General features: G+C 43.6%; 1 long non-coding RNA gene across 1 annotated transcript in view; it reads right to left on the reverse strand.

The window, feature by feature from the left end:
• Positions 1–18,310, reverse strand: part of LOC138512983 (uncharacterized) — a 205,865-nt gene that overhangs the window by 79,641 nt on the left and 107,914 nt on the right. The window contains exon 2 of the long non-coding RNA XR_011281649.1: positions 16,745–16,818. This is a non-coding gene — a long non-coding RNA (uncharacterized lncRNA). The remainder of the gene's footprint in view (positions 1–16,744; positions 16,819–18,310) is intronic.

Genomic DNA, 18,310 nt, shown 5'->3' on the forward strand with positions numbered 1-18,310 from the left:
CACACATGGATGCGAATGGAGAACAGTACTATGCATAGACCTAAACATAATGTTGCATGATTTAACTGATGAAGAGCTTTTTACTGATAATGAGAGTGATGGGGAAATAATAATGTAAATAAGTATACCATGCAACATCATGATTCAATACAGAGAAAAAAACAACCCACTCATGGCCAGCGTTAGCGTGCCGCCCACAATTTTTGAGGACGATATGGAAAGGGTACTGCCAGAGGTCTGGTACACAGGTCCCCATGATGTAGGGTTATTGCATGATGTAACACCCATTAAGATAAAATTGAAGCCAGGTGCCATACCCCCAAGAGTTCGGCAGTACCCACTTTCGCAAAAAGCGGAGGAAGGAATAAAAGAAACAATAAGTGCTCTGTTGAAACAAGGGATAATAGTACCATCCAACTCCCCATGTAATACAGCACTTTTTCTGATCAGAAAAGCAAAAGGAGGGGCATGGAGGATGATACAAGATCTCTGCCCACTCAAAGACGTAATTCAGAAAGAGTTCCCATTGGTCCCCAACCCGGCACCAATACCGTGCAGCATTCCCAAAGAAGCAACATGTTTCACCGTGGTAGATTTGAAAAATGCTTTCTTCTCTATACCACTCGATCCAAGCTCCCGTTACCTCACGGCGTTCACGCTAGGAGGAAACAGGTACGAACACTGCGGATTACCACAGGGATATTGTGAAAGCCCGAGCATTTTCAATTGGATTTTACACGAAGATCTTGGAAATATTGATGTAGAGAGCACGATAATACAATACGTGGATGATCTACTCATCTACAGTAAAACTGAAGAAAAGTGCAGAGAAGACTCTGTAGCATTGTTGAATCTACTAGCTACGAAAGGATATAAAGTAGACAAAGGGAAATTGCAATACTGCCTAGCTGAGGTCCTATACCTACGACAACTAATATCCAAGGACAGCAAAAGAATACTTCCTGACAGGGCAGCGGCCATATGCCACATGATAATACCAAAAACTGTAAAAGATATGCAGACATTTCTCGGCATCTGCAATTATTGCCGCGCATGGATACTTGATTATGCAGCCTATATGCGCCCATTGTTACAGGCACTGAAAGAGTCCCAAAAGAATAATGTCCAAATAAAATGGACAAATGAAAAGATAACATAATACTTCAAGCTACAAGACCTGATCGCACATGCACCAGTTCTTGCAAACCCAGATTATGACAGGGAATTTTACCTATTCTTGCACTGCAATGGCACACTGATGACTGCATTATTGACAGAGAAAACTTCCCTAGGTGACAAGCCATTGGCCTATTACAGCAGAATGCTGGACGTGGTGATGCAAGGTCACTTCGCGTGCGAACAAGCTCTGGCTGCAGCAGCCTTTGCCATTGAAAAGAGTGCCACAATTGTAATGGGCTGATCTGTGACACTGTACGCGCAGCATTCGCTCTTTGCCATTTTAGAGTAATCCAAATTAACACTAACCACACAGAGGGCAACAGCTTACGAAATTATAATCTCCAGCCCAAATGAGCATGTAGTTAGATGCAAAACAGTAAATCCAGCCACGTTCATTACCGAACCATGCACTGTAGAAGACATGCAAGAGCACGACTGTGCCACATTTGAAGGAGAAGAGGATGACATTCCCAAAGCAAGTGAGAACGCACTACAGGAAGGAGAAATATACTTCATAGATGGGTCAGCACCCATAAATACTGAAACAGGGGAAAAACATGTAGGGATGGCCATGGTAAGAATGGCAGAAAACAATTATGAAACGATTGTCCAAAAACACCTCCCTTGTCATTTTTCCGCACAAGCGGCTGAACTGGTGACATTAATTGAAGCACTGCACACAGCAAAAGGATGTGCAATGACCATATACTCAGATTCAGAATATTCCACAAGAACGGTACATTCAGGATTATCACGATGGCGACGGAGAGGGTTTCGAAGGGCAGATGGGTCGCCAGTTCAACATACTACATTATTAAATGAACTAATACAAGCATTAGCAAAAACCAACATTAGTGGCGGTGGTGAAATGCCAAGCCCATACTAACAACACAGATGCAATCTCATTGGGAAACGCGGCAGCAGACGCATCAGCGAAAGACGCCTCGTATTTCAATGTACCCCAACAATTGAATGCATTGTCAAAACACCCACTACACAACCAGTAGAAGAAGGGTATAACAATACGCTGATAACCCAACTAATAGAGTTGCAGAGGAGAGCGCCAATAGAAGAGCAAGAGTTATGGGCCAAACGAGGGTGCAAATAATCACCAACAGATCTGATCTGGAGACAGGAGGTGACTGGAAAAGTAGTGATGCCAGTAGAACTGTTGGAAGTAGCATTCCAGCAGCTGCACTTCCCAGCCCATGTAGCGAAACAACTTATCGCAGCAGACATACAAGAAAACTGGTTTGTTCCCAATCTACAGGAGTATTGTCAAAATTCACTATAGAATGCACCACATGCCAAACATATAATTCAGGAATGACTCTTAGAACAGTGCAAGGGACTTTGCTGTGTCCTGTTGGGCCCTTCAGAGAGCTCCACATCGATTATGCCGACATGGAGGAAAGGTGTAATGGGGAAAGGTACTTGATTGTGGTGGTATGCCCCTTTTCGAGATGGGTGGAGGCAGGCCCCCATCCAGATGCAAAGTGTGCTGCCAAGTCTTTGGAGCGGGAGGTGTTCTACAGGTGGGGAATTTGCGATGTTATAAGATCACACAACGGCACACATTTTGTGAATGACCTCTTCAAGGAAGTGACATCACTTCTGGGAGTCAAGCACAAACTGTGTTCTATTTATCATCCAATGGCTAAGGGGATGGTGGAGAAGATCAATGGCTTGCTCAAAAGTAAATTGTCAAAACTATGCAACACACTCAAGAAGAATTGGATTTATTGCCTGCCCCTAGCACTGTTACAACTCAGAACGCAACCAAGCAAAGACTGCCATTTAATCACCCATGAAATTGTAACTGGCAGGCGTATTCATACACCGCTCTTCCCGATAAGAAAAGCATCGGATGTGCAATGGGCTGCCACAGAGCTGGGGGAAGAATTTAAAGAATACCTTACGCAGTTGATGTGCGCAGTGCGTAGTATAGCGTGACAAATTGCACCACCCTTTACTGAGAATGCTGCGACAAACACTGTAACTCCAGCACCAGACAGTCCAAGCGGCCCATTAATGCCAGGAGATAATGTATACGTAAGGAGTTTTGTTTGGCGGTGGAACTCGCCAAGGTTTCATGGACCCTATGAGGTTGTCTACTGCACATCCAACGCAGTCAAAGTGAAGGAACTGAAGCATTGGGTGCATCTCTCAGATGTGAGGAAGGCACGCGATACAGCACTCCCTCATTGTGAGCAAATGAACACCACTGAAATGGTGAATAAATATGAAACGTAATTACAAGGGATGTAAAAGGAACAATGCATATTAATGTGCTTGCATGACTCTCTCTCTCTCTCTATCTCTCTCTCTCCCTCTCTCTCTCTCTCTCTCTCTCTCTCTCTCTCTCTCTTCCTCCTGTTCTTTCTCTCTATCTCTTGCTCATATGTCCTGTACCCTCTATCAAAGTAAATGACAAGAAATATAAAGATATAAAGTATATATATAACATCATTTCTGTATATATATATATATATATATATATATATATATATATATATAGAAAAGATGTTAGTAGCTCAGTACAAGTAAAGTGCACAATAAGTAGAAAAAGTTAGTAAAAAAAATGTATAGCAATACGCGAGTGACAAATAAGAAGAATATAACAGACGGTAATAAACTATGCATTGTGAAAAATGAATATATGCTCGTCACTTAACCATTTTATATCGCCCCTCCAAGTAACACAATGGCCGAAAGGAACGCACATACAGACACTGACTCGATGTTAGTTAGCGATAGGATAGCCAATAGAGCCAACAAATATAGCAATGTCGAGTGTGCTTTAAAGTATTCTGCAGTTTTGCTATCTGTGATGCTATTTTTCATGGCGTGGTACTATACGCTCTTATGTCTTGTCCATGATATGAACAGAGGGGGGAGCGGGGCACAGCTGATACGAGAAGGGTCAGTTCTAATTTGGAAGGGGGTAAAAATAATGTGGAAAGAAAACTATTCTGCTGATGATAATGATGCTAATGTAACCTACACTATGATGCACATCAATGACACCACAGCTGTCCCTCTCCTACCAATTGCTGCTATAAGCATGTATGATAACAATGAAACAAACAAATATGATGGCGATTATTTTTGGTCAAATGAGTTAACAGAAAAGAACATTAATGTGCAGACAACCAAAGACACTACCTCATTTTATGTTGCTGCTACTCACGAACCACCATGACTGTGAACTGAACACACAGTAAATAATGTTAATGATTCAGGATGGTCTGGGGTGTTCCCAATACATTATCGAAAAGTTAGAAGTTACCACAAAGGGAGGGGAAAAAAGGGGTGCGGATGGGAAAAGGTATGACATCTATCATGGCCTAGGATTAGATGAAATAGAAGACCCCTGCTACCTCGACCAGTCAAATAAATGGTATTCAGACATGAGCACCACAGCAAAGCAAGCAACAAATGAGAGCTGTTATGTTTGCTCTCTCATACCGCATGCATCAGGGACGCCCAAAATACTTGTGCCACAAGAGGTGCCCTTGCCAGACGCCCAGTGTTTAATTCATCTCGTATTGTGTAGGATTCGGAACACCTTCCAGGCACACATAGTTACAATAGAGATGCTGCAGAACCAGAGGACATGCACAAGCACACGCCTAGGGGTGATTTGCATCAAGGAACCATTCTTCATCATAAAAGGAACGAGATTCACAGAAAATAAATGGAATGACAAAACAATCGAGTACAAAGCTGAGGCACTCAGAGGACTAACTGAAGAGAACTTTCAATGGGTAAAAGAAACAGGTACACCTGTCTGGTCTCACCACATTGCCAAACTCACGTGGGTCATGGCACTAGAAAAGCCGATCAAAACGCAAAAAGAAATACCACATGAACTATGCTTTCACGGAGAAGGAAAAGTGCCCATGGCCGCCAACAGGCAATGCAATGAGACAATCATAATTCCAGATATGAAGAAAGGAACAACGGCCCTCATGGACATGTATTGGATCTGTGGCAAACAAGCATACCTGCATCTCCCGGCGTCATAGAAGGGCACTTGCGCCCTGGCCACCCTACATTCGGCTCTGATGGTAATCCCAGAAAGTCACATCCAAGGTGGAAAAGGAGAATCAGCTGCCATATTGGCAGCAGGGCAATCGGCTGACACATCGGCAGCACCCCAATCAGAAGTAACAGAGCCCCCAGCGTATGAACTGTTGTCAGAAACTGACTTGAAAGACAAACTCTCTCGCAAAAGTAGATCATCCAATTAGATCTCCTCTGAATCATCTGCTCTTCTTGCCGCAATCCCGCCAAAGTAAAAACTCTTCAACTCCACAGAGACCTCTTTGCTTCGCTCCTAACACCAGGACTCCAGGCCCGAACTAACGCCATGTGGCTACAGATAGTGCGCTGGGAGCTGATCCAACTTGCCAATGACACTGAAGAAGGGTTCAATATAATAAAAGTGGAGCTCCGTGCCTTGCGCCTAATGACAATGCAGAACCAGTAAGTCTTAGATCTCCTCACGGCGATGGATGGCGGTGTTTGCGGAAAAATCGGGAGTGCATTTTGCACATTCGTGCCATCTGAAGATGCAGATAATGGGACTCTTTCCCATGTTATATCAGCGGTACACAGCCTGGGAGAAAGGATGCCAAAAGAAGGGGGAGTATAACCAACCACCTGGTTTGACAACATGTTCAGCTGGATACCGTCCTGGTTCAACACAGTGATGAAAATATTCGTTCCTATCATCGTCTTCATAATGCTATTTTTCTGTGTGCGCCAATGAGGTATCCGATGTTGTGCAAAATCTATGCCTAATTCAGCAATGATGATGGTAACGATGGGCCGACAGGGAACGGTAACAACCATGATAGATGCCCAGATGCAAACTGGGGTACTTAACCCACCAAAATATCGCATGACAGCAGTGTACCACCAGAATGGGGATAGGGTTGACAATCTGTATCATAACACCATAAAAGAACCCAGAGAGCTGCAGTGGTACAATGAAGTATGGGTGGACCTGGATGGGGATGGAGGGATATATATGACATGTACCCCTGATGAATATGCAAGAAAAGGGCACAGCCTGAAAAGCGTATGTAGAGCATGGATGCCCATAAAAGGTACACCAGCCTGGTATGAAGCAATAGCTGAAGCGAGTATTATCGGAGGGAGAATAAAAAGAACTGATAGTTTGTTACTTTAGATGTAACGAAAGGGGGGAATATGTGGGAGTGAGGGGCCAGTAGGCCCCCCTGTCCCTCCATTCCATAGTACAAACTTGGACCATGTACCTCCAATGGTGGACGGTGCCCCTGTTGCCCTTATGCAATGTCAGCATCAGTTGGCACTTGCATAGATGGGACCATCGTGCAGGACATAGGCATCCATTTTTGTGCCCTCTTGACACCATCTAGGTAACTAGGCCTCACTGCGATAATACGAAAAGGTTTCTCTCCCATTTGCAGCGCCGCGCACACAGCACACATAGCCCCCACCTTTTCTCTCACTGTGCCTGGAAAACTCTGATGCTCCATTCTCACGCAGAGGCCGAAGTTACAAATGTAACATTTCACTCTTCCTCTGAGATCACTGCCCTGCGTGTGAACCGGCTTGAGCCAAGCATCCATCTCCACAAATCTGTCCATGCCCCCTCACCCTCGCTATTGGAAAATTGCTTTCAGTATCACCCTGTGTCCCTGCAAGGTATTCTGTTGATGGACCAAATATGTGACCTCACCATGATGCCCACCAAGCAGACCCCGACTAACATTAGACCCCTGTCACAGTATATCGTCTCTCACTACTAAGAAATGCCAACGTGCCTTAGATGCTTTACGAGTCCAGACCCTAGCTTCAATTAATGCTATCATGATGGTCAATGCCTTTTAACCGGATGCTCTATATAAGCCACTGTTATTAACGATGTAAATTAACGATGTAAATACATGTAAGGCATTTATAGGTTTACAATGATGTGTTCAAACGGATTGCAAAGTAATTATTTAGTGCATGCTTCACAAAGATGTATTATGTTAGCTTAGTTAGTGATCACCCCACCTCACAGTAACCTGACCTTCACCCCTCCTGGACACTGACAACGGGATCACGTGAAGTCCACCCTCCCGGCAAAGGAGCGACCAATCCAGATGGAACTGTGACACCGTCGATATATGGCACTATACTGACTGACCAATCCTGCACCACCTCGACACCCTATACTAATTGCATCATCTGTGACGAGTTGTGCCTTTATAATGTGATGTAATTGTGATATTTGTCAGCCTCATTCCCCGTCAGGGGTGTGTCTCATTTATTCTAAATTGCACGTCGAATGACGGGGAGGGCTCTTACAGCCACTAGAAAATCTGTTCACTGGCTCCCCATCAATGAGCATATAATTTTTAAGACTCTTGCACTCACCCACAAATGTCTCCATGACGCAGCACCCCTCTACCTCTCTCAGAGATTCACCCTACCACACACCAACAGACCCACAAGAACAGCCTGCACTAACCGTTTAGCCATCCCTAAAAGCATCAGGGCACGAGCAGAGGGTTCAAGTTTCCCAGTCATCGCGGCCACCAACTGGAACCTTCTACCCCCCATCACTCAGGAGCATTGAGTCACATAAAGCTTTCAGGAAAGCAAGTAAAGCACTGTTGTTTGTGTAGGTTCCTAGCACCCAGCTGTCTTTTATGCATAATATATGTATAACTGTATTCCTCAAGACACATGCTCTTTCTGTAACCAAGCAATGCCTACTGTTCACGCAACTAAGACCTCCTTTTTATGTATCATATGAATATGACTGTATTCCCAAGGCACTTGCTCCCTGTAACCTTTGCAATGCCTTTTTTTCACGCAACTAAGACATCTACTTGAATAAGCGCCTCAATGCCTCCGGCTGTAAGCGCTTTACAAAATAAATAAATAAATAAATAAATATGTAAATATAACTGTCAATATAATAACATGTTGCTCTAATAAGCACACCCTGATGAAAACCTACTAGCAGATGTCCTTTAACTACCACTCTTGAATTGGAGTATTGAAGTGTTATAGCCAGTAATTTTTTTTAAATGCTCTTATTTCATTATTGCCACCAGAGTGTCACCTTCACATCTCTCTTGGAGACTCTCCATGAAGTGTTTTCCAGGTTGTAGGTTATACATAGTCATTACCGACACAGGGTTTGGAACTCCAGGAAATCATTTGGACCAATTTTTGTTTTCTTAAATGTCATCCACGTCGTGGGATTCTTTTTTCTACGGCTCTTGAGCCTTTTCTTGTGTTGTCTTCCTGATAGAGGGCCCAACGTTGTAAGGTCATTTACTCTGATGCATCCACACATATAAGGGAGGGTTGCTTGTTCAATGTGCCCACTGGGGGCCATGAAATCAGCTTGTGTCCGATTTCAATGGCAATAAATCTGGTCAGTGCATTGCCCGCTATTATTTAAATGATGCAGTTCAGCTCGTGCTTGGTGAGGACTGTAAGGGTGCAGAAGGAGGAGACTGACACACAGGTGGCATGATGATTGCTATAAACTTGTATTTGTTTGAGAAAATAAAGAGAAAACGTAACTCTCCCTGTCTCTAAGAGTGGCTTCCCTTCTTGAACTAAAATACTATGGGTGTCGTGAGCATGTCCATGTAAATCAATAGTCCACCACCCTGTGTCAAACCCCTACTTCTTTCCCTTACACTTGAACCTAAACTAGAGATAAAGTAAATGCTCTTGGTCCAGAAAAATGCCTCCCTTCTTCTGGACTGGCAATAAAAGTTCACTTTCAGATTTGTTTTTTCTTATTTAATTTAATGTATTTGTTTATTTTTTTATAACGTGCTTAATACCTGAGGTCGGGTTCTAAGCGCAGATACGGAATTCAGACCTCTGTTACTCTGCGTGAGCTTGCTTCCAATACCAGCATGTTGCCCCTGTGCTATCCTCCATTCCCGATTTCTTAGGGGAATGGCTCCCTTTCCGAGTTCAAAACTGTTCACCAGCAAAAAAAAAAGGTAATGTTCAAACACTTCTTCTTGGCAGCCACACTGCCTATGTACTTGCCCTCTGCCTTAGCAAGTTTTTATCATTTTGGCTACCAGGAGAATGGCTTTGTCATCCTGGTATCTTAATTTAGCAGTTTAACACAGCCAGGGGGAATTACTCCCTTCCCCTAGTTCTGGGTACCAGGAGAATGATTTCCTTCTCCTGGTATCTGGGCTTCAATACAAGTAGGGGGAATTAATCCCTTCCTCTGGCCTCTTTTCCCTTGGTTGCACAGTTCAACAACACCAGGGGGAATAACTCCCTTCCGCATGCCTTTCTTTCACTTTTATAACACAGTTCAACAACACCACAGGGAACGATGCCCTTCCGCTGGCTTTTCTCTTACTATAGTAACACAGTTCCACAACACCGAAAGGAATTATTCCATTCCCCTGGTTTCTCTTTTGATTTTAGGCTTCTCACCAATAGAGTTCATGTATTCATAGGGTCTAGGTTCCTCCCCTGTGGCTCACGTCGTGCACTACCCTGCCAAGTACTGCCACGAGGAAGATGGCTTGTGGTATCTTTCTGTTTTGGGTGCAGGTCCCTGACCCATACTTCTATTGCTTCTTTACTTCTGCAAACTTGGTTTACTTTCCTGCCAAGTACTGCCACAAGGAAGATGACTTGTGGTCTCTTCTTGATATGTGCCTTTAAAGTTGGGGGCCTGATCTATGCCCCTGTTGTGGATCCACTTCACCTTATGGCTATCCCCACTTCTTTCTAGCTTTGGGTTCATATCCCAGCCCCTGAGTTCTAGATCTCTCCTTTTTATATGGTTGTATGGTAACCCAGACCCTCCAGTACCGCCACAGCCCAGCCTATTCACTCACATACCTTCCGGGACTTCTCTTGTATGCTTTGGTCTGCATCAGAGTTTGCCTTCATTCAGTTTGGGTCTCTTCAGGCTTCCATGGACTTCTATAGCACTGCAGTGGTGCTGCAGCTTCTTGCCTTCTGCAGTACGCATACCCGTTACAGACCGCTTGGTCCACCTCCCCGGCAAAGTCGGGTTACTGCTTAGGGTCCTTCAGTGTCGAACCTCTGTGGATGCTGTCTGCTCCTCTTTTGCATCCTGGATTTTAGCCACTTTAGCTTCCTTCACCAAGAAGCTTCCTGGTCCTCGGTTCCTCCTGGGATGGCTGAGCCACATTGAAAGTCCTTTGTCGCTTCTTAGCTAATCTTGCAGTGGATAACTAGATTGCCCAGTCAAGTTACATAGAGCGTTCTCTATGGCTCCAAAACCTCCTCCTCATCCCAATATCAATCTGATAGGCTCCCTTTTGGTCATCCCTACTCTCCCTTGTCTCAGTATCTCTGGGACTCACAGATTTACAAAGGTATATGGGAGTATTGGTAAAAGGCTTAGGATCTAGGGGATATGGAGGTGTGTAGGGTGTTGGGTGAGCGATGTCATACCACATTCTCCTGGGATGTTCTCCCTTGTCCCCAGGGGATATGTCTCCCATGATATCCTCCCGCTGAGTACCACCCCCAGAGGGATTATCGGGTAGTGACCTCACACTTAATGTCCCAGTGTGCCTCCATTTGCATCATACAGTCGAAGTATGTTCCTTTTAACAGCTTGAACTTGTATGTCAGTACGGCTCTCCAATCTCACCATTGCTGAGCCTTACTTGCTCTCCAATTCTGTAAATCAGTCATTGCAACAATAGTGCTCTGCAGGGACAGCAAATTCAAACAGAATGTGGAACAGAACTGCATGAAAGGCACTGTCCAAGAACCGCCCTCAAAATTAAAACTTTTATAGAAAGTAAAATAATTAGCATTTACAATCGTGTGACATGGAAAGATCTCCCCACACAGAAATGATTGGTCTTCACATCTTGGACCTATATAGAACTCCATATGTCGCGACCCAGAACGCCCTCAATTACAATCATGTGACGTCAAAATTCACCCCCAATGCTCACAACACAAAATTATATTATTGAAACATTTAAGACGACCAGCAGAACTTTATTTTTCTGCCCTGGTTACCTCTTCCTGACTCTCATGGGAACAGCTACCCACCACAACACCATCGGAGCCTTGACCCACGGATATACTATTGAATAATTGTTGCATATTAGGAACATTCTAACCCTCTTGCCAGGGAAAATGGTCTGCAGGTGATTTGAAACTGCTCTGGGTCTTGCCGGCTTCCCGAGAAAATCACATTTCATAAATGATTTTGAATTTTAAAAAATACTCATATATTCCTCTTTCACTGGCAGACCATGTACGCTCTAGTCAGTTAACCTAAAAAAATAACAACATTTGTGTGATTCTCTGAATGCTTTGCCAGGGATTGCATGCTCTGTACTAATGAACCGGCTGCAGTGGCCTTCGCCGCGAACAAAAATGCTTGCACACGTTCAAAGCAGAAGCAGGATTTTGGGGACTATTTACCAGGCTTCATTCTACCACTAAGTTTTATTATACTTACCTGTGTCCCAGGATTTATGGATTAGTTTTATTAGGCTTTCAATTTTGCAAATATCAGAAAAGGCCCCCATCCCATTTTATAGTGCTTTTCTCTCAGCTGATAAGTGCGTTCCTTCATACCCCACTGGACTTGCATTTTTATTACAGTTACATGGGGTTTTGAAATGTACCCAAAGGTGCTTTGTCTTTCTGTTCAACGGTATCTGTAGTGCCGGGATTATATTTTGCTTGTGTTATTTCCCCTTCATGGCCATGATACCCTGCTAGTAAGTGGATTCTTCCTTTCCCACTCCAGGGTGGATGGATGTCTTTTGCTCTTCTGGGGGCGGGACTGTACTCCAGGCAGCCCCCCCACACAGCAGCCTCTTTAACTCATATCCAAATATTATATCAAAAGCCAGTGTACAGGGGCCAATGTGCATAAAGGAAGACATTTTCAGAGTGTAAATATATTCTGTGTTGTATTTTTATGTAATGTCTGTTAATAGAAAATATAATTATATTGGATCTTGCTCCTTTTACATGGAGGAGTAGTAACTTCAAACAAAATCTCACAGAATCCGTTGAAAGTTCAACATAGTACATATGCACAATTGTTGTATCTGCTCCTCATTGTATTGGATTCCACTAATGGGTTTTGGACTCAAATATATAATGTTGAGGGATGTCAGAGTAACATAATTCATGTGCTACATGATTCAAAGTAGACATAAAATCATAAAATAAAGTACATTGAAGTAAAATAAAGTTTGAAACGTACATGAAGAATATTATTCATATAATAAATACCAAGAAATATTACAATTAATAATTACGTAAGTACATTAAAAAAAGTTCTTTATTTTGTTAGAGAAATAGTGCTTAATCAAATGAATTTCTGTTTCTTTTATAAATGTATATATTTTCTTACTGTATGCAAATAGAAGTATGCTGTTAAAGTGGTATCCCTGCCATGGGCCTTTTCTGCAGCTAATTGTATGTTATCATTTTTGAAATACACATGTTGTTCTCCTGGAAGATGAACTTGAAGTCTTATTGTTGCATGTGTAAGGCAACAGCGCCCTCTGGCGGTGAAAAAAGGCAAAGCGGGCAGGATGGCTTCAGACAAACATACATATGGGGCCTCATTACGAGTATCGAGGTAGCCATGCCCTTAATAGGGGCATGGCTGCCTCCATACCGGGTTCCAGTACCGGGTTCCTCCAATGAGGACTTACCAGGCTATTCCAACCATGAAGGACCCGGTAAATCCTCATTGGAAAAACCCATCCCGATTCCCATTTGAGCCCCTATAGGGCCCCTATAGGGCTCAATGGGAATGGGGAGGGAGCTAATAACGGGCCCATTAATAACTGGCCTGTTAATAACGGGCCCGTTATTAGCTCCTTGGTCCCCTCGCGGGACCCAGAAAGGACGTCTGGTTTTACCAGACGTCTGTTACGGGTCCCGCTAGGGGACCTCGTAATCAGGCATCCCGTAATGAACGGTGCTGTCCCGTACTGGCACCCGTCATTACGGGAGCGCCATGGCCGTAATGAGGCCCATGGTCTTTTATTATATAGTGTGATGTGATTGCACGCAGTGATGACTCTTACACTGCGTCTTCCATATGGGGCTGTTTATTCAGTATAGCAAACCTAAATGCAGTCATCTCATCAAGATAGGCAAAGACAGTAGAAGAAATAAATAGGCAGTCATCAGTCATCCATCCTTACTGTAGTCAGGTTTCTGTCTCAACTGTTTCTCATGGAACCCTTCTGTGGCCAGCAGTTGAAAGTTCCATGAAGTCAGAAGTTCCAGTCTGCAATAGCCTGTTTTCTAATGAGAGCGAAGATCAGTATATAACAGATTCTGTGAGGGTAGGAGAGATAGGGTAAGATTTGTGTGAGAATGTAGAGGTGAAAATGCTGTGATCTAAATATAGCATTTAGGTGGCGAGATAGTGTTAGATTGCATTCAAGGTTCATCCTAGGATCTTTACTGAGTTGGATAATGAGGGGGGCCTAGGGAGAGGGACCAACAGGTGGGTTGGTGCAATAGTGCTGTCTTGCCACAATTTGCCCAGGTTTGAGGAGGCGGTGGTTGGCCGTCATCCAGTGGTCAATTTCTGTGAGGCAGGAGGTGAGGTCTGGGTGGGGAGCGGACAGAGATTTGGGAAATCTGAAAATGATCTGTGTGACATCAGCGTAGTTGTAGCAGGTAAGGTCATGAGAGTGGATGAGCATGAGGAGGGGGCTTAGGTAGAGGTTGAAGAGGAACGGGGAAAGGGTGGCCTCCACTGGGACCCTTAGGAGACAGGGTGGGTGGAGTGGAGAAGGGAGGGATGGTGGTGATTTCTGAGCAGTTGTAGAGGAAGGAGGAGATCGATCTTAAAGCAGAGTCCCTCATGCTTAGAGATTGGAGTTTGTATGTGAGATGTAGTGGTTGATTGGGTTACATGATGCTAAGAGGTCAAAGAGGATGAGTGCAGCGCAGCCTTATGAGTCTGCTGTTCTTTTCATATCATCCCAGATAGAGACAAGGGAAGTTTTTTGTTTCCATGGAGGGATCTGAAACCAGACTGGACAGGGCAGACTAGGCCATTGGATCCTGTGAAGAGGCAGAGCTAGGAGTATGCCATGCTATCTAAGAGTTTGGCATTTAAGTGGTTGTTTGAGATCGGTTGAATGAGGTGGTTGAGGGAGAGCTTTTTTTTTTGACATGAGAGGTTTTGAAAGCTGCTGGAAAGATGCCTGATGTCAGTAAATGGTTAACTATTGATCAAGCTGTACTGCCTGTGCAGGATGAGGAAAGAATGTTCGTAAGAAGGGAGGGGGCAAGGGTCTCTAGGGGATCCTGAGGGGTCGGCTACTGGAATGTAGCTTCAGGAATTCTGGATGGGAGATGGAGGAGAAGGAGCAGAGGAGGGGACATGCAGGGGCAGGGAACAGGGGGTTAGGAGAGGGAGCAGGTAAGAGGGGGAGATTGTTCCTAATCTAGTGCTGATGGTGTGGTTTCTTTCAATAGCAGTGTTGTAAATGTGATCTGACGGAGCATGGGAGTGAGGCATGTGGGAGTAGAGCAGTGAGGGGCCTTGAATTCTGAGATGATCTTGTGGAGTTCCCTGCTGGGGTTCAGAGCGTTGGAGACTTGGTTTACATAGAAGGATCTTTTCACTTTCCTAATTTCTGCCCTTGAAGCCCTGATCTGCATGGCAAGGGTGGTTTTGTTCTTGGGGAAGGGTTGGCCCACAATTTGCATTGCAGGTGGTGGTTGAAGGTTTGGGGGTATTTGAGGGAGGGAGTGAACAACTTCAGAGAAGGACTTAATCTATGGGAGGAGGATCTAGTAGGGGTGAAAGGTGTCAGGGCATCAGAGAGCTATCCGTCAAAATGGTCGATAGACAGGATTCTTCCTTGAAGAGGGAGGTTAGAAATGGAGGAAATCGGGGAGTCAGTCAGGTCAGAGGATACAATGACCTGGGACACGGGGGAAGGGAAGGTATTGGTGAGGTGGGGCAGGGGGGGGGTCATAAGTGAGAAGATGGCAGAGTGATCAGTCCATACTAGAGGGTGGGGGGAGGAGATCAAGTTGGTGGAGCTGAATATTGCATCAAGGGTGGGCCCTGCAACGTGGGCAGGGCCCGATATCAGTCAGGTCCTGTTGAGGGCTACCATTTGTCAATGAGTGGATGATGAGTCATGGGGTTGGTGGAGGCATTAAACCAGATGTTGAGTTCTCCTAGCATGGTAAGTGTAGGGTGAGAGATCAGGATGGCCACTAAAGAGTCACTAAGAGAGTCTGCAAAATGTCTATTGTAGCCCGGGGGTCTGTAGAAGAGTATAAAGCTGTGGGTGAGGGAGGGAGTGATTTGGAATTTAACTAGCAGAGTTTAACAGTCAGCGTTACAGAGTTGTTTCTCAGAGTGTAAGACTGAGGTGTAGTTTGTGGAGGATGGCTAACCCCCCTGCTCTGCTGGATCTGTTATGCACGATCAGGGAGTATGCAGCAGGAAAAGCCTTATGAGCGATGGGTTGGAAGTCGTCAGAGAACCATGTTTCAGTAATGAAGAGGAGGTCTGGGCTTTCAGAGGAGATAAGGTTGAATATAATGTGTTTGTTTTTGGTGACAGATCTGGTGTTGATGAGTATGCATGAGATGGGGTGAGGTGAGCGGGGACGGGAGGGTATAGGAGTGTGGGAGGGAGTGTGTGTTGGTGAGGCGAGCTTCTAGGAAGGGTTTTAGGGGTAAGTCGGAGGAAGGAGGCGTGTGCATGGTGGAGGTGGAAGGGGGATCAAGGGTAGGAATAGGGGAACACAAGGGGGGTGTTTCTAGGAGGGGGTGTGGGAATAGATGATGGGAGTAGTCTAGGACTGGGAGGGAAGCCAGTATGTAGGAGCGTTGATGCAATGTGAATCATGTTAGAACCTCTCAGGATAGCCTGCTTATTGTTCTTGAAATGTTTGCATTATTTGTTACATATTCTCAATTGTAGCATGTGTTGTGATAAGGGTATGAGCAAGCATTAATATTGCAGACGTTAGTCTAGAATGACTTGATGTAGGAATCTTTCATCGGACAGAGATCAGCTTACAAGTGTACTTGATTACTTCACGGAAAAACCCCTGCTGCCGATTATTGAGTACTTTGGTGGAACAAGGACACTACAATAATGGAAATATACACGCCACGAATAAGAAGCAGTTGCACATTGTAATGCCTTTACTACAATCTGTATAGTGGAAATCTATTCTGATCTGTCTCAACAGAAGTGTGAACGGGCGAGGTATGTTTAAGAGATGACAGAACCTCATACACCTCAGTGTCAGGAGAGAGGGGCAGATTACTTCAGGGCATTGGATGAGGTAGAATACATTTCACATATTACTTCTCCAGGGATGGAAAAGCAGAGACATAGAAATTGGGGATTTGGGGATGACATTCTGCAAGGTCACAGACGAAATAAAAATGATGGAATACAGCCCAGAATAATTTCCAGTGGTAATGACTGTTTTTCATTGAACACATAGTTTAGGTGTGCTGCCCTTACAACATCACATCATATAAATAACAAATACAATATGAAGACACCTACTGGTTTGTAGAACCGCAGCAGAGACAATAAGGACAGGTGCCAGGAACAAGACTGTCCACAGAATCCTTAGCATTCTGTTAAAAAATAAAATTGGAAATGTTAGCACAACTTTAACAGACGTTTCCTAAGAAGATGAAACAGAGATTAATGGCTAAAAATCAAATCCATTGCCTCTTCAAGAACATTTTTCGATTTTATCCTTGGAGATGTCATGCATCATAAATGTTTAATGGATATTTTATTCCTTGTTTCTTACCCAGAAAATGCAGGTTTTGCCCATTTTCACTTTGTGTTTTCCCTTAACTATAGTATTAAACATATACGGCCTGATTCATGGAATGTTTTCATATGGGATTGCGCCATTATAAAACACTCCCATGAATCAGGCCCATAATTTGCTTCAGTGTGTAGTTTTTGTTATGTTATAGTTTAATGTTGTTAAACTAAGATCATCATGCGCTGTTTTTACAACTTGTTGGTTCACTTATATACTTTCCTTACAGGACAACAAATATCATTAATTGTATATTTGTTTGAGAAAAGTGATCAATGGTAATACAATTATAAATTTAGTGTCTTCTAAATTTCCAAATTGAAACTATCTTTGTTATTATTTTCATATATCTTCATTCAGAAATCATACATTTCCATGACGTAACATAAGTAAATACTAATTGTAAAGTTAAAATCTCAGTCAAGCATTAAAATAATGAAAACAACAATCAGGATTCAATAACAATTGATTTCATATGCTTATGATGCTGACACCATGTGCAACAAAAATAATCAGAAATTGAAACTTCCCAATATGGCGAATAGACATTTTAAAAAAGGTCAATGGACACTTCAATTTGCCTAACCCCTACGCTCTCTTATAATAGCTGTACAATTTTACATCTAAACTGCTATACAACAGGGCATAAAAGGATTAAATGGATTGCTGACTCTGGAATATAATGACAACTTGCATAGCAAACAGAAGTGCCTAGATGCCACTTAGAGGAACATTTGGCCAAGGGCACACAATTCAAATTAAATTAAGAAAACAAACGTTTAAACAGACTTATATCCAGTTAAGGTATAGTTCAAAATCCCAATTCACCTATAAGGTCATATACTCAGTTATGATCCTGCCCATGGTCGAACTTTAAACAAATTATTATGGGAAGGTCTTACATCATCATTCCAAACATTTTCAAATTCTGATTCAGATAACACATTCTTTACATATTTCAACGATCTCCACTCTTATCATTCCTGGTTAGACTGATGTGACAAATCCAAGGAATTTGTCCCTTCTCCCCATTGGGGAGCTGGGACCAGGAAGGTGAGCTCGCTAAGCTTATCACCCCATAGGGGACATGGCAAGTGGGATCCCACTGGGGGTGACTCACCATTAGCGGCCAAGGAATCCCCAAAAAGGGATGTTATTCATCCTGCCTCATGTGAAAAGCCCCACTTATTTGTGGGCTGTGTGGGCATTACAACGGATAATGGTGTGCATGACACTTTTATAATGGGTGGTAGGGCATCTGACCCTTTAACAATATAATCATTACATGAATC

Source organism: Ambystoma mexicanum, chromosome 12, assembly GCF_040938575.1.
Source record: "Ambystoma mexicanum isolate Mex_15411 chromosome 12, UKY_AmexF1_1, whole genome shotgun sequence".
In the NCBI taxonomy this organism is placed as follows: Eukaryota; Metazoa; Chordata; class Amphibia; order Caudata; family Ambystomatidae; genus Ambystoma; species Ambystoma mexicanum.